Source organism: Dermacentor silvarum, unplaced genomic scaffold (genome assembly GCF_013339745.2).
Source record: "Dermacentor silvarum isolate Dsil-2018 unplaced genomic scaffold, BIME_Dsil_1.4 Seq6, whole genome shotgun sequence".
NCBI lineage: Eukaryota > Metazoa > Arthropoda > Arachnida > Ixodida > Ixodidae > Dermacentor > Dermacentor silvarum.
Genome location: NW_023606496.1, coordinates 143545 through 157605, shown reverse-complemented (window position 1 = coordinate 157605; position 14061 = coordinate 143545). Strand labels below are relative to the sequence as shown.

The window sequence follows — 14061 nt, the reverse complement described above, 5'->3', positions numbered from 1 at the left end:
CAGTCGATACTCGAATAAACGAATTCGGACCAGAAAGGGGTAAAACACGTTTGCGCACGGTAGCTCCCTTCGCTTAACAGTTGCTCTATAATTCGCGGCACAAAAGTTGACCCAAAATTTTTTCGCTCGCTGGCCACAAAAGCGTAGGCGTCCACGGCCCGCGCACATCCGTGCCTCGTCTGCCCCCAGATAGAGACATAATAGACGACGCTCGCCACGCTCACGTGATCACCCACGAATGGGAGTCCGAACACGGCACGGGCTCTCTCAAAGTGCAATTTCAGCTGTCACAGTCGTTGAAAAGGCGAGATGCCTTTTCATGGAAACTAACCCGATCTTTTCTTTTTTGTTTGTTTTTCCCCTCTAGTAAATACAAAACTGACTGTCTATACAGGATAGATCAAAATCGGTTAACTGCACAACTTTCCACCGAGCCATTACATATAAAGCAGGCTCTTTGCACGTTTCACATTAACATACTTTTCCAGGGCAACACGCAAACACTTGTAACACTTTTACTTCACGTTGTACTTCGTTTTACTGAAATCTGCTAACTCTGAAAACGGCCTCAAGCGACGACATTCTTTTTTTTTTTCCTCGAAAATATTTTGGGAATAACGGCACTACACAACAAAGGCACGACTTATTAAAAGGAAAACCTGCGAACGCACGCAGCCTAGGCAGCCACAACGAAGACGCCCACCGCCGTCGCTGACTGACGTCGGGAAAAAAACGGCTGCTCCCAGAAAAAGAGGTCCAGCGGCGGGTCGTTAGCCGCCAACCAGGTCCGCTGACACCAATGCTCTCTCTCTCTGTGCCACCAGTTGCCGTTAATCACGCGCGAAGATGACGGCAGCTTGCTCCGAAGAAGGCGTGGACATACGATGCCGCGCAGCTCGAAGAGAGGCGTCCAAACTAACACACGCTGCTTCCGCAAGGCCGCGATTAACGTTCCTCTTCCGTTTGCGCCGCGGAGTTTTAAAAGTTAAGGCCTTCGCACTTTGCCCAATGGAACGCTTCTTCGGGCGGAAGAACGATCATGCTAAACTCGTTATCAGATAGCAGCTACGCTAAATCGCGCTATCGTAAGAGCGGCAGTCAGTTTGCACGAGACGCGAGCGCACACGTCGCAGCAGCAGCAGCAGCAGCGCACGCCCAAAACATGGCCTCTTTGAAGGGGCGCAGACTTCATTCGCGCGAAACGTCAACAGAGAGCGCGCTGCGCGCATGCAGCGCCGCCATCGGCGAGCGACGAAACGAGGGTTCACGCAACACTACTCACCTGCTGCCCGCTAGACGACGACCGAGAGGAACCCGCACGGCGTCAGCGACGCGAGCCGAATGGGCCGTAGTAGTCACGGCAAAAGGAAAACCGGCGCGAAACCAGGTCACGGCGGCCGCAGCCGTGCACCCGCCGCCGCGTCACGTAGTGGGTGAAAACTGCTGCCGCCAGGTGGCGGCAGCGTGAGAACAGCTGACAGTGGCCTAACTGGAGACCGAAATGCAAAGCAAAATATAGAGAAGCGCCGTTCGACGAGCCGCGACGTAACCTAGCTATACGTGCGTTGTCGACAGCGAGTTGGTATGTACGTACGTGCTTGAAAAGATGTAAACGAGCACAAACTTTACTACTACGAGGACGAGGAAAAGACGTCGATTCTTGAACAGAAGTTCGCGCCGTTTGAGGCTTATCTCGTGCCCAGGCAATAATCGTCATCTATCTTATCTTGCGTGCCTTTTACTTTTCTTTAACGCTGCTTCCAGGTCCCGACCGACACGCGCGATATCAGCCGACTCCTGACAGTGAAATAGCGAGCGCAGCTTTCGAGAAAGGAAACGCAAACGAGGCAGATGGCGATTATTGTGTCTGGGGGGCAAGGTACACCCCAAAAGGTTCCCAAACTTACGAACAAGATGCAATCAGTCACTTGTTTATTAAGCATCTCGTAATTTCTCTAAGAAAAACTCAGGCGTCACTGGAATGGAGGAATGATGGCACGTAACACATCAACTTTGCTTGGAAAAACTGAAGCTCGATCAGTGAAAAATCGGTGGAGTCCGATATGTAAGCTTCAGTGATTGAATGTGGTTCATCTTCACATGTGCGTATGTCTAACAACCTGAGGGAACGTATAACAACATATTGGCATCAATAAACATCAGTTGTGAGCGATTGTCCTGTCAAACGAAGATGCGGAATGCATTACGCCCAAAGCGTGGCTTCTTTTATTATTATTATTATTATTATTATTATTATTATTATTATTATTATTCCGCCTGTAATTATAGGGCTCGTTTAGAAGCAAACATGCGCTTTTTGTAGAACTTTTTTGCGGATATCGAATGATTCTAAGCCGATATATAGATGCGTTCAGCCAAACGCAAACGCCCCTGGAGGATCTTTAGCAGACTAAAAACTGCCTGCCTGGATTAAACGAATCGCGAACTTGTGAAGATGACACGCTTTAATGAAGAACTTTCACAACATCACTAAAGAACAGCGCACAATGCAAGAAAAATATTGGCTGCTTATGAACAGGGTTAGCTTCATCCGCATTCATAACTGCAGTTGAGCGCCATCGAGCATGTTCCCTGCCCTCCAGCCACTGACAGAGCAGGTGTGTTGACGCGCGCAAATTTCCCTGACGGTCGACGCTGGCCGCCGCTGTCCGTCATAAATCACGATTCCTAACCTCTCACTGCAATTTTCTTTTTCGAGCAGAAAAATTACGCAACCCTTCGCTTGGGCCAGGTATACCCAATCGAAACCAAATTTTTTTAAAGAAATACGTGGATCGGATTTTATGAGCGATAGTTATCGCGTACCACTGATACACGGATGTATACGATACGCCGTGCAGTTACGGGTATATATTTTGCGACCACACAGAAATGCATTTGAATTGTAGAAAACCTGCAACGATATCGGAGCCATTAAAAGTAACTTGGAACTTTTCCTTGAAAAAAAAAAAAAAAGTATTTCTTGCAACTCCAGCTAGTACATTTTTTTTTTAATTTGGTGATGTCATTCTTCATTGAATAATTGATAGCCTCAATTGAGGCCAGAATAGAGCGATCCTCTTCATGCAAATTTTTGCTTAGCGGAGTCTTTAGGAGCTTGACGCAAAAAACAAGAATGTGTTTTTTCTCTACCTCCGAATGTTCGTTGAGGTTGCTGTTGCAGCTAACTCTTGAAACACGGCAGGCCACAAACAATATAAACACATCTGGCACTTTCATATCTTAACATATTCATGACAATGATGATGCTAAGAAACAGTATAGCCTGAAAAACATTATATGCCACTTCTCAGAAATGTTCTAGAAATTATTTTTTTTCTAACATCCAAACTATTCAATAAATGGATGTCATACAGTTGCTTAACAAGTGTTTAAAGTAGACATAACCTTGAAAGAGTTTCCATGTAAAGTCACTAGGCAACATATAGCTGTGTTTAGCAACCAATTGTTCGGCTTGTTGCCGCGTTTAGTTTAACATACAGTACTTTGAGCTATAACAGAGCATACTGATACATTTCGGCCCTGGCGGTGTCAATTGACATTACAGAAGAAGTCCCGCACAATTCACGAAACAAAATAAATAGCAAAAGTTAAGCTTTCAACGTGAAGCCAGCATAGTCACGAGTGACGTGATGGGCACAAATTATGACAACAGTGAACACAGTTAATAACTTCTGCGTTAGGCTATGGAAAGCACTTAGTGGAACACGATTCCTCAAGTATCTGCCGACAAAGCATTATCGAGAAGCCATGCCTTCGAATGGCGCCAAAGCTTTCGGGAGGGCCGTATTTGGTGCAAGACGATCCCACAGTCAGCCGTCCGTGAACTTCGAGTAACGCTGCAAATATGGAACGTGCGAAACCGTTACCGTGCGCATGACGCAACAATTTATGGAAACAAAAACTGGATGAAGAAATCGTCCCCCACAGACTTACGGAGAGAAACCAGACGAACTTTTGCTTGTGAACATTTGGAAGTAATCCCACATTTGTGTTGCGCATCATCGCTGGAGATGAAAGCTGGTGACACAAATCAGACCCACAAACGAAGCGACAAAGCGTCATTTGCACACCGAGAGACCAATACAAAGAAACCAAAAATTTGATGCGGAACTTTTGGAAAGGCCAAGAAGTAATCCCACATTTGTATTAATGCATCGCTACCGGAGATGAAAGCTGGTGCTACCAATTAGACCCTCAAACGAAGCGACAAAGTGTCATTATTAGTACAATGACAAACCAACAAAGAAACTAGACGAAAATTTGCTACTGAACTTTTGGAAAGGATCCAAAGCGATCTAAAATTTGTGTTATGCATCACTGTCGGAGAGCGAGAGACGATAAGGAAAGGAGGGCACCTCCAGCTAGTACAAGTCTCTTTAAAAGGACATCATTCCTCATTGACTAATTGATAGCTTCACTTGAATGGAATAGAGCGTTCCCTTTGATGCAAACTATTGTTTTGCGTAATCTTTAGAAGCTTGACGCTACCTATAATTTCTTTTTCTACCTCCGAATGATATTTGCGACTGCTTTTGCTGTTAGTTCTTGGAACACGCCAGGAGATGAAAGTAAAGACCTTCAAACGAAGCTGCAAGTGCCGCTCGCTCACTGACAGACTAATACAAAGAAACACGACAAACATTTGCTGCTGAATTTTCGGAAAGGGTCAGAATTGATCGCACATTTGTGTTATGCATCACTGCCAGAGATAAAACTTGTGCTACCAGTAAGACGTTCTAACGAAGCTACAAGTGCCTCTCGCGCACTGATACCAACACAAAGACGCCAGACAAGCATCTGCTGCTGAACTTTTGGAAAGGGCCAGAATCATCCCACATTGGTGTTGTGCACCACTGCTGGAGATGAAAGCAGGTGCTACCAGTAAGATCCTCAAACGATGCTACACACAAAAAAAACACACATACATTTACTACTGAACTTTTTTGTAACGGACCAGAAGTGATATAAAATTTGTGTTACGCATCACTACCGGAGATGAAAGCTTGTGCTACAAGTAAGATCCTCCAAGAAAGATACAAGTGCTATTCGCCACACTGATAGACTAACCCAAAGAAACCAGACAAACATTTGCTGAACTTTTAGAATAGGGCCAGAGTTATCCAGCATTTATGTTATGAATCAGTGCTGGAGATAAAAGACCTTAAAACGAAGCTACAAACGTCATTCGCCAATTGACAGCCTAACAAGCCCACAAAAAATATTACTGCTGAACTTTTGGAAAGTGCCAGAAGTTGCCGGTGATGAAAGTTGGTGTTCCCGTGTGACCATCAAACAAAGTGACAAAGCGCCGAAGGCGAGGTCGCGGTTCTAAAAGACTGAAGTGACGACCGTCGGAAACGAAGAATGTTGATCGCATTACTTATGCTAGAAGCGCTTGGTGCGCCCATGTAGGACAAATAATCAACCAAAACTTCTACACTGATATGCTAAAACATTAGCACCACGCCATACGGCAGCGCCGTCCTAATTTGTTATCTGGGCAGTGGTTCTTGTTGTAACGACAACGCGAGACTCCACCCTACTGTATCATTCCAAGAATGCCAGGCCAAACACCACATTTCTGTTCTACCACATCCCCCATATTAAGCCGACCTGTCGTCATGTCCTTTTTTTCCTGGCGAAATTTATTTATTTACACATAATGCCAATCCATCATGGTATTACAGCAGGAAGGGCAAGTACACTTGTAGGATTTGTGAACAAAGCGAACATAAACACTGTATATACTCACAAGAATGTGAATGCAACAGTTTTGCAAAGCTATAGAACGACAGTATCAAGTACACCATGGTCGGTATAACGTAGAACTATTCCAAATTGGCCATTAGCCTCCGTGATAAGTCAAAACGGCGGCAGCTCTGCGCCTATGGGCGAGCGTGACGCCCATAGCACGCCCATATGGGCAGACCTGGAACCGTTTTGACCAATCACGGGGGGGGGGGGGGGGGGGGGGGGGGCTAATGGCCAATTTGGAATAAAAACAGACTGGAATAGTTTTACGTTACACTGGCCCATCACAGATTCAAGATATGGCTACAACATAAGGTTAGCATGTCAAAACCTTATGTCGAAAAATGTATTAAACCAATTAAAGGAAGACATATGGCAAACATGTGATAAACAAGATACACGAAAAGCAGCAATATGTAGCTGCTGAAAGGATCGAAGCTTTGCGAAGCTACGGCAGCGCAATACAAAATGACCTGAATAATGCGCCGAAGAGCATTCCCGATTAACCTTCTTCTGTTTGCTCTTGTGATCTCTAGAAACGGTGGCAGCCGTACGTAGATAACCGAGGGTACTACTTAGGCAAGACGTACAGTCATTTGTAAGTTGAATAAATCTTTTCTTACGATCCCAGTTCTGCAACTTTTATAACAAAGGTTGTTTTTTGCCACCGAGTTCGCGTGGACACACGTCACTGCTCTTCTGCACAAAACAACCCATAACTGCATGCTGCATCATATATGGTGCAGCAATTAATTCTTGTTTCATACAAACACACGAATGTATTTAAAGCGAAGCTTCCTTTGCGAACCCCCCTGGACTTTCCCGACCGTGGCTGCTGGCTGGGTGCTACAAGACAGCAATACAATCTAATACTACATTATACGTGTCCAGGCCGCTGACCTTGCTTTCTGCAGAATTATTCAGTGATAAAACAAATTAAACCTAAATACCCTAACTGCAACAAATATGCGTCATCAAGAGCACGATTTCCTTAATAATGCAAGCCTTCGTAACCTATTTATGCCTACTTTTCTAATCATTAGTCCTCAATCGCACGCCAACTACCTTTTTGAATGATCCCCGCGTGTTGATGGTGATTTCCCTGCCATTATGGCGCATACTTACAACGGCGGTTTGGCCGAGAAGTGGGCGGTACATTTAAAATAAATAAAAAAGAAATGAACAAATACAACGCAATATTGAGTTGTCACATTGCGCATAGCACGTGTGCGCGAGAGAACATGCTCGCGCGCCAGTTTCCATTACACCAAATTAAGACGCAGAAATGAAATGGGTTAATTTAAAGCATTTCATTAACCGCTTCGCGAATTAGAGCTTCGCTTAACATACAATTCCAAGCTGTGCGTTGGAGCGGCATATTTTTTTTTTTTTTTCGTTGAAAATAACCCAGTATGCTGGCTGATATAGCCAGATAGCCGAGTGTGGCGCCACGTATTTCAATGTTTTTTTTTTTTTTGTTGTTTCTTTCTTTCCTGCTTGGGCTGTGTAAAAGTTCATGGAACTTACTAAGTTCAGTCTTTGGATTATTTAGATTACAATGATGTCCGTATTTACCGATAAACTACGGCATTTACCAATAATTAATGACCCGATTGCTGCCTGGTATTTAGTCGATATTGACCCTAGTATTTCCTGTGTGCTGATTTCAGCTCTAAAAAAATGAACTTTCGCGTGTACTGTGACGAGCTGCCGCCGTACATTTTTCAAGAGAAAGAAATTATTCGCAGAGTTACACTCACTATGTATTTTATTGATAGACCCGACGTAGATGGCGAGTAAATATGTTATACTTTTTTTACGATTCTATTTAGGTTCGAAAAGGTTGTTTATGTGTATCATATGATACACCATGCAGTAAGTGCCTAAAACAGCGCGAATTTATTAAGGGAATGTTTAAATATTCATATGCGCTTATTTATTGCATTATGTGAGAGCGCGTTGCAATGTGGCCTAGAAAGCACTGCAATTTTTTTTTTTTTTTTTTTTTTCTGTGCGTCAACTCAGGGCAGCAGACTTCTGCGTCCGGTGGTCCCATTGCTCGGCTCGTGGCTTTGCGAGCAAATCTTGTTACAAAGGTTGCAAGGATTCAAGTCTTCCAGTGGACCAGCAGTCCCTCGTTAACGCTTTAGCCGTAGTCAAGAGTTCTGACTCCTAACCCGTGGTTGAGAAGCGACCACGGCGAAAGTTCAAACCAAAAGGGACAGTCGGCGTTGTCTTTCCGATTTGAAGGTTTACTGTCGCCACAGCCAAACTGCAGGGGGCAAAACCACTAATGGAAGAATACAGCAAAAATTACACTAAAGAGAAATAGTACAACAATCTACACTGATAAAGTATTCTTTAATAACTCTATTTTTGTTAATTTCGCCGTAATATGTTCATCATTAGGAGATAAAATGAAAGTCAAAGTTTCATGTTTTCAGTCTCGCGCAGAAATCCTAGGGCCGGTACGTCAGTGTTACGTCCCGGATTAGGTCATTTTTCAGCAAAAGTTGTTGAAGCTCGACTTGAAGTTCAGTTTTTGGGCTCTTCCGGAATACCACGCAGTCCCTATTTACCGACAATAACTTAACTAGGCACGAGCAGATGCCGTCAAAAATCTATGACGTCAAGGCGAGTTAGTGTGCGCATAGAAGGTGCGGGAACTCAGAGGCCGCGTCTCCACCATTCTCGTTTTTGTGTCTTTTCTTGCTTACAAGGGCTCCTGTCACGGTAGGAGTGGCTTATTTGGTATTGTAAAAGAGTAATTCACTAATACAGTTTAAATAAATTTACCTTTAATGCCCCTCTGCTCCACGCGGCTGCTTCACGCACTCTCGCTCTTATACCAATCGCAAGCGTTTCAGTCACAATGCATTCTCTCCAGTTATAACAAAATGCAAATGAGAGGTCCTCCCCGGAACGAGGTTTTACCACTGTTTTAGCTATAGCGCTTTCCATCATGCCAATACAGCGCTTGTGAAACTTGTGATTGCGACGAAATCCCAGTACTTACATATATACCCTATCTACTGGTCAAAACGCATTGTTGAGACAGTTCGTTCATTGTATTCATTTCATGAGAATTGGTTGAAACAGTTGAGCATTCTGAGTAGTAGAGGATGCCGAAGAACCAAACAAATGACTGGTAAAAAAATTAGGCGTTCATTATATTTTTTTAATAACGGTACTTTACTAACCTACAGGAACTACAACATGCTAAAATTTATATGGTCATCAAAGCTGTAATAAAAAATAAATGTTAGTTTTTTTTTTTTTTCCAGCTGGATGATAAGTTCTATGGGCGGGTGAGGATTCGAAGTTTAGAATGCGAATCGAAAAATACACACTATTTGTATTTCTATTCGAAAAGAATGATTAATTATTCGGTATTTTAGAATATTCGAAACTAACCACATATTCCGTAACAACCGAATGGTAAAATCTCGTTACTGCTCTCCGTCAGCTAAATAATTTCTATCGCAAATCGTAAGTGAAACTACAAAAGTCTTCCAAACAATGCAGAAACAAAATGGATAATACAAGCTGTGCTTTCGGTAACGCGGCGGAAGCTTACATGACAGCCTGTGATTTTTAACTGATAATTTGTCCATGAAGCTCTCTTTTTTGCACGTCATTACTGGCGTGGTACCTAACTATACCGAAAATACTCCTGCTGCAAATATGAGCGTCACCGAATGAATATATCCGATACTTAATTCGTATTCTAAAAAAAAAAATGCGGCAGATCCAACGAGTTAGAATCTATATACAGCGAAGCTTTGTGTGAGTCCATTAAGAGTCGAAAACGAGTTTGTATTTATTGAATGTCCGCTTAAAGTGACACGCAAGGCCTTATTTAGGCATTGCAGAGACGCTAATGCAATGCCGCCGCCGCTGCCACAGATTCGCGAAGGCGAGCTTTTTTTTTTTTTTTTAAATACGTAAGCATTCTATGGCCAGTACCCCAGCCCCATCACGCGAAACGTGTAATGCCTTGCGTCTGCACAAAAATGCGTAATTTGCAAAGCTAATACATTTAATCATTATAATAGCATAAATGTAGATGATTGGGAGCTTTATAAGCAATAAGGCACAATTTAAACCAATAAAAAATAAAAAGAGAATACTCATGGGGGATACATAGGGCTCCTTCGAAAATGCATGTGGAAGCTTATAGTAGGGGTGGACCAACTTAAATTTGGGGGTAGGCCAACAGAAATTTGCGGGTGAGTTAACGAAAATTTGTGGGTGGGCCTATTTGAAATTTGGGATGGGCTCAACTTGAATGGGGGTGGTAACTTGAATTTGGGGGTGAGTGAACTTGAATTTGGGGGTGAGTGAACTTGATTTGGGGGTGATGAACTTGAATTTGGGGTGAGTGAACTTGAATTTGGGGGGATGAACTTGAATTTGGGGTGAGTGAACTTGAATTTGGGGTGTGAGTGAAATTGAATTTGGGGGGGTGAGTGAACTGCATTGGGGGGTGAGAGTGAACTTGAATTTGGGGGTGAGTGAACTTGAATTTGGGGGTGAGTGAACTTGAATTTGGGGGTGAGTGAACCTGAATTTGGGGGTGAGTTAACTTGATTTGGGGGTGAGTGAACTGGATTTGGGGTGAGTTACTGAAATGGTGGGGGGGGCCAACTGAAATTTGGGGGGTGGCCAACTTGAAATTTGGGGGTGGCCAACTTAAATTTGGGGGTGGCCAACTTAAATTTGGGGGTGGCCAACTTGAAATGGGGGAGGAGGTAAAGTTAAATTTGGGGGGTATGCTTACACATACTTAGGCAACTCCAGTGGAGTTTCTGCAATCTTTCTTCTTTTCCCGCACGACCGGCGCCGCCGCTGCTGCAGGATGGATGGATGCTATGATCGTCCCCTTTGAAATGGGGAAATGGGTTGCGCCACCAAGCTCTTATTCTTATTTTGCCTAATGTCCTACCTATATTTTTGAGAAAACACACATACAAAATTCCAAGCATGATTTTTTTATAAAACCATTGCTAGCAAACAGGCCCGTAGCCAGGATTTTTTTTCCGGAGGGGGGAGGGGACTTGCTGAAGGCCTTGACTATTTGAAGAAAGCAGCTATTTTTGAGTAATTATTTTCGGTAAAAATCGAAGCATGTAAATTATGCGACTTTTTAAAACTTACGCACGGGCCATGCGCAGAGTTGTGGCTGAAGAAAGGGAGGGGGGGGGGGGCGGAAGGGTCGCAGTGGCGGCAAAGTCGGGAGCACAGCCGCCCTCTGGGCCGGTATTTTGTAGCGATGCGTTATGCTTTATTCTATACTAGTCTCATACACCGCTCACGGCCGGCTGATCCCGTTGATAACGTGAGCGGACCGTCGCTCTGACCACTGACCAAGCACGAAAAGGCATTAGCATCGGAAAGGCATCGCTACAAAATACCGGCCCTGTTTATTGGGCGCCAAAAGTCGAATGCGGCGTCCTCTGCCTTTTGTGGCGCTCCGGGTGTTCGGTCGATGTACTCAGCGCCGTAGGACAATGAGCACGGAAAGATAAAAATTTCGGGGGGGGGGGGGGGGGGGGGGGGGGGGGCAACTATGTTTTGTACGCCTGCGTTGTTTGCGGTCTCTCTACGTTTCTGCCACCAAACCTCCAATCGCCTCTCACTAATCTCTACTGCGGACATGTTTACTTTCCCCCAGATATCTCTGAACCCAAAGGCTTTAAGGAGGCCAGAAGAGCCTAAACTGGCAGCTAGGTAGATATCGCATTCTAATAAAAAATGTTCCATTTTTTCCTCGAGGTGTGTTGAGCGTATACGCAAGCGCGTCACAGTTTGCACGATCTCGCAGATTTGTAAGAGATCACGAAATATAGGCACGTCCCTTTGATAAATGAGTGTGCAAGGTCACCCGTGGCGTACACGCGTCCAGCTGTCAAGACATCACAAGCACTAAATTATGAGGTTTTACGTGCCAAAACCGCGGTCTTATTATGAGGCAAGCCGTAGTGGGGGACTCCGGATTATTTCCGACCACCTGGGGTTCTCCAACGTGCACCCAATGTATGGTACACGGGTGTTCTTGCGGTTCGCCCCCTCTAAATGCGGCCACGTCACGGCCGGTATTGAACCCGCGACCTTTTAAAAGGCTCCTTCACCGAGCCATATAGCAAATTTTGGTTATGCGCTGAAAGTTGTTACGTGCCCTCTAAAGGTGTGCTCTACCGCAAGATATTTTTCAAATTCGTTCATTAATAACAGAGATAGAAATAACTAAATGCTGCGAACCCACGATTTCAGAGGCGAGCGCCACCGCCAACATAGACACCCTCCACTTTCCCCGCCTAGTCTCCGCAAGCGAAATTCCTTCACTGCCATCTCCCATACCGGAGCCGGAGGATCAGGTGACGAATATATACGTCCGGGGCCCCCGCCTTCTATTTTTAACAGCGGAACTGTTCTCAGTAGAGCGTGCGCCGTCACGCAGGAGCAGAACCGAAGAGGTCTCGTGACCCGCTCGCCGGGAAGAGAGGAGCCGACCAATCCGAGCGCGCGCTGGGGAGGAGGAGGAGAGATGCCGGGGTATAGTAGCAGGTGTTTGCTCCGCGCGCTCTTCGGAAACATGCGCGACATTCGCAGAAACGGAACGACCACAACTCCGCTGTTTTGACAGATTTCACTTTGTGGAAGTGGCTGCATTTCTCTCTCGCGTTTTTGCTGAGTGGCGCACTTCCAATGGCGGTATAGGCTCCCTTCAATGGTCAGGCGGCGCAGCAATCGGCTCAGCCGTCAGCGCCGCCGTGTCAGTTCCGCAAAACACCGAGGCGGCCACTTCTACGAAGGCATGCTTCTGCGGCGCTCGTTTGAAACTAGTCGTGCGTTCTAAATTGGGGTTTTTAAGGCAATTGAAAACATTGAGGCCCATTTTCGACCACCGACACTCGAGAAAGGACGTCAACTTTAGGACAACAACCATGTATTTTGTGTCAAAAGAGTAAACAGGACGGACATCGCAGCAAAGTTCTTGTCACGACAAATAAAGCACATTTACGACGTCGAACTCAAAGTAAGTGAACAAATAAATAATTTATTCCGCTTAAGGGGGCAAATACGGCCGTAGACGTTTTTCAACTTTCATTTGTATCTTCAGTATACTTCGAGCGTGCCTTGCTTATCACATTTGTCGAGGTTTTGGCGAGTTGGAAGGTAACTTGAATTATTCTTTATGGCGGTTTTTTGTCCGTTGACAAAGTGCCTCGAGCATATTCTGGTGTTGTCATTCGGGCTCCAGTGTGAGAGGTCATCATCGCTGAAACGTAACAGAGAGCAATCAGCTGACACTAAGCAACACCTGAACAAATGTGTGCTAGCGTGCGCGAGAGAAGTGCTATTTTGCGAATACTCGATGTGTGCTGCGGTGCACTCCAGCCTTAGTTCTGTTGTTCTAAACGCCAGAAAACGTCGGCATGAATGAGCCCGTTTCAGCAGTCGCGTCTTGATCCAGGCGCAGAAAGGAGCTGCACGTTGGCTTATTAATGCACAACAAGAACTACAGTGCGTACAAAGGTCCAACGCGGAGCGCTTACGAAGCTAGATTTGACACATATACCACTGCGCATTTGTTTTGGAGCGCGAATAGCTCAACAATTATCCAAACCAATTTACAACAGCGGGAATCAGATCACGCGTGTTTTGCAGTTGTCGCTTTATTGTGCGTTTTCATGGATGCTGCCTTGTTTTTTTTTTTTTAATTTTTTAATTTTGCGTTTGCGTCATAGTTCAACAGAAATTCGCAAGAGCGACTCTTACTTGACGGCCCGAACCACGACGATCCACCTTCAGCCACCGGGTTTCTCCCCACAGCCTTGAAGGGAAGCGGCACAATTTGATGCCGACATCCCCTTCGCGGTTGTGAAATACCTAAGCAGCACAGTATATGCGCATGTTCTTTTTGTTCACACTTCTCACGGAGGAGCTGCCGAGTGGTTGCGGTGAATCCATTGAAAATCTGAAAAGGAAGCTTTCAGGCGCGCCTGAGCGCCATACGGACCAAGGTGAAATGGCAGTGAGGGCCTACTCGCGAGTGCTCACCGCCGCTGCTAGGTGGGGCAACATGTACAGCCAAACTGCATTGCAGGGTGCCTATTGCGCGCGAGCTGTTGCGTTCGTCTCGTTTAGCACAGCGGACGATTTTGCGCGCTCTGCACTGGAACACATGATTCGCGGTATAAGTTAGTGCCACAATCACGAGCACTGAGGCAGGCGCAAGAGGATGAAAGAACATGATCGCGGCGCTGGAACACGGTAAAAAAT

The 14061-nt window shown here is 45.2% G+C and overlaps 1 protein-coding gene across 5 annotated transcripts in view; it reads right to left on the bottom strand.

Annotated features, from left to right (window-relative positions):
- LOC119435294 (MICAL-like protein 1) overlaps positions 1-14061 on the bottom strand; it is a 60967-nt gene that overhangs the window by 32783 nt on the left and 14123 nt on the right. Inside the window, exon 1 of one of the 5 annotated variants that reach the window (XM_049659779.1) lies at positions 1283-1577. The exons of 3 other annotated variants lie outside the window; for them this stretch is intronic. The gene's annotated coding sequence lies outside the window, so the exon portion shown is untranslated. Of the gene's footprint in view, positions 1-671; positions 1192-1282; positions 1578-14061 lie in introns of those variants that run through there. One more of the 5 variants, XM_049659778.1, reaches the window with a different exon arrangement.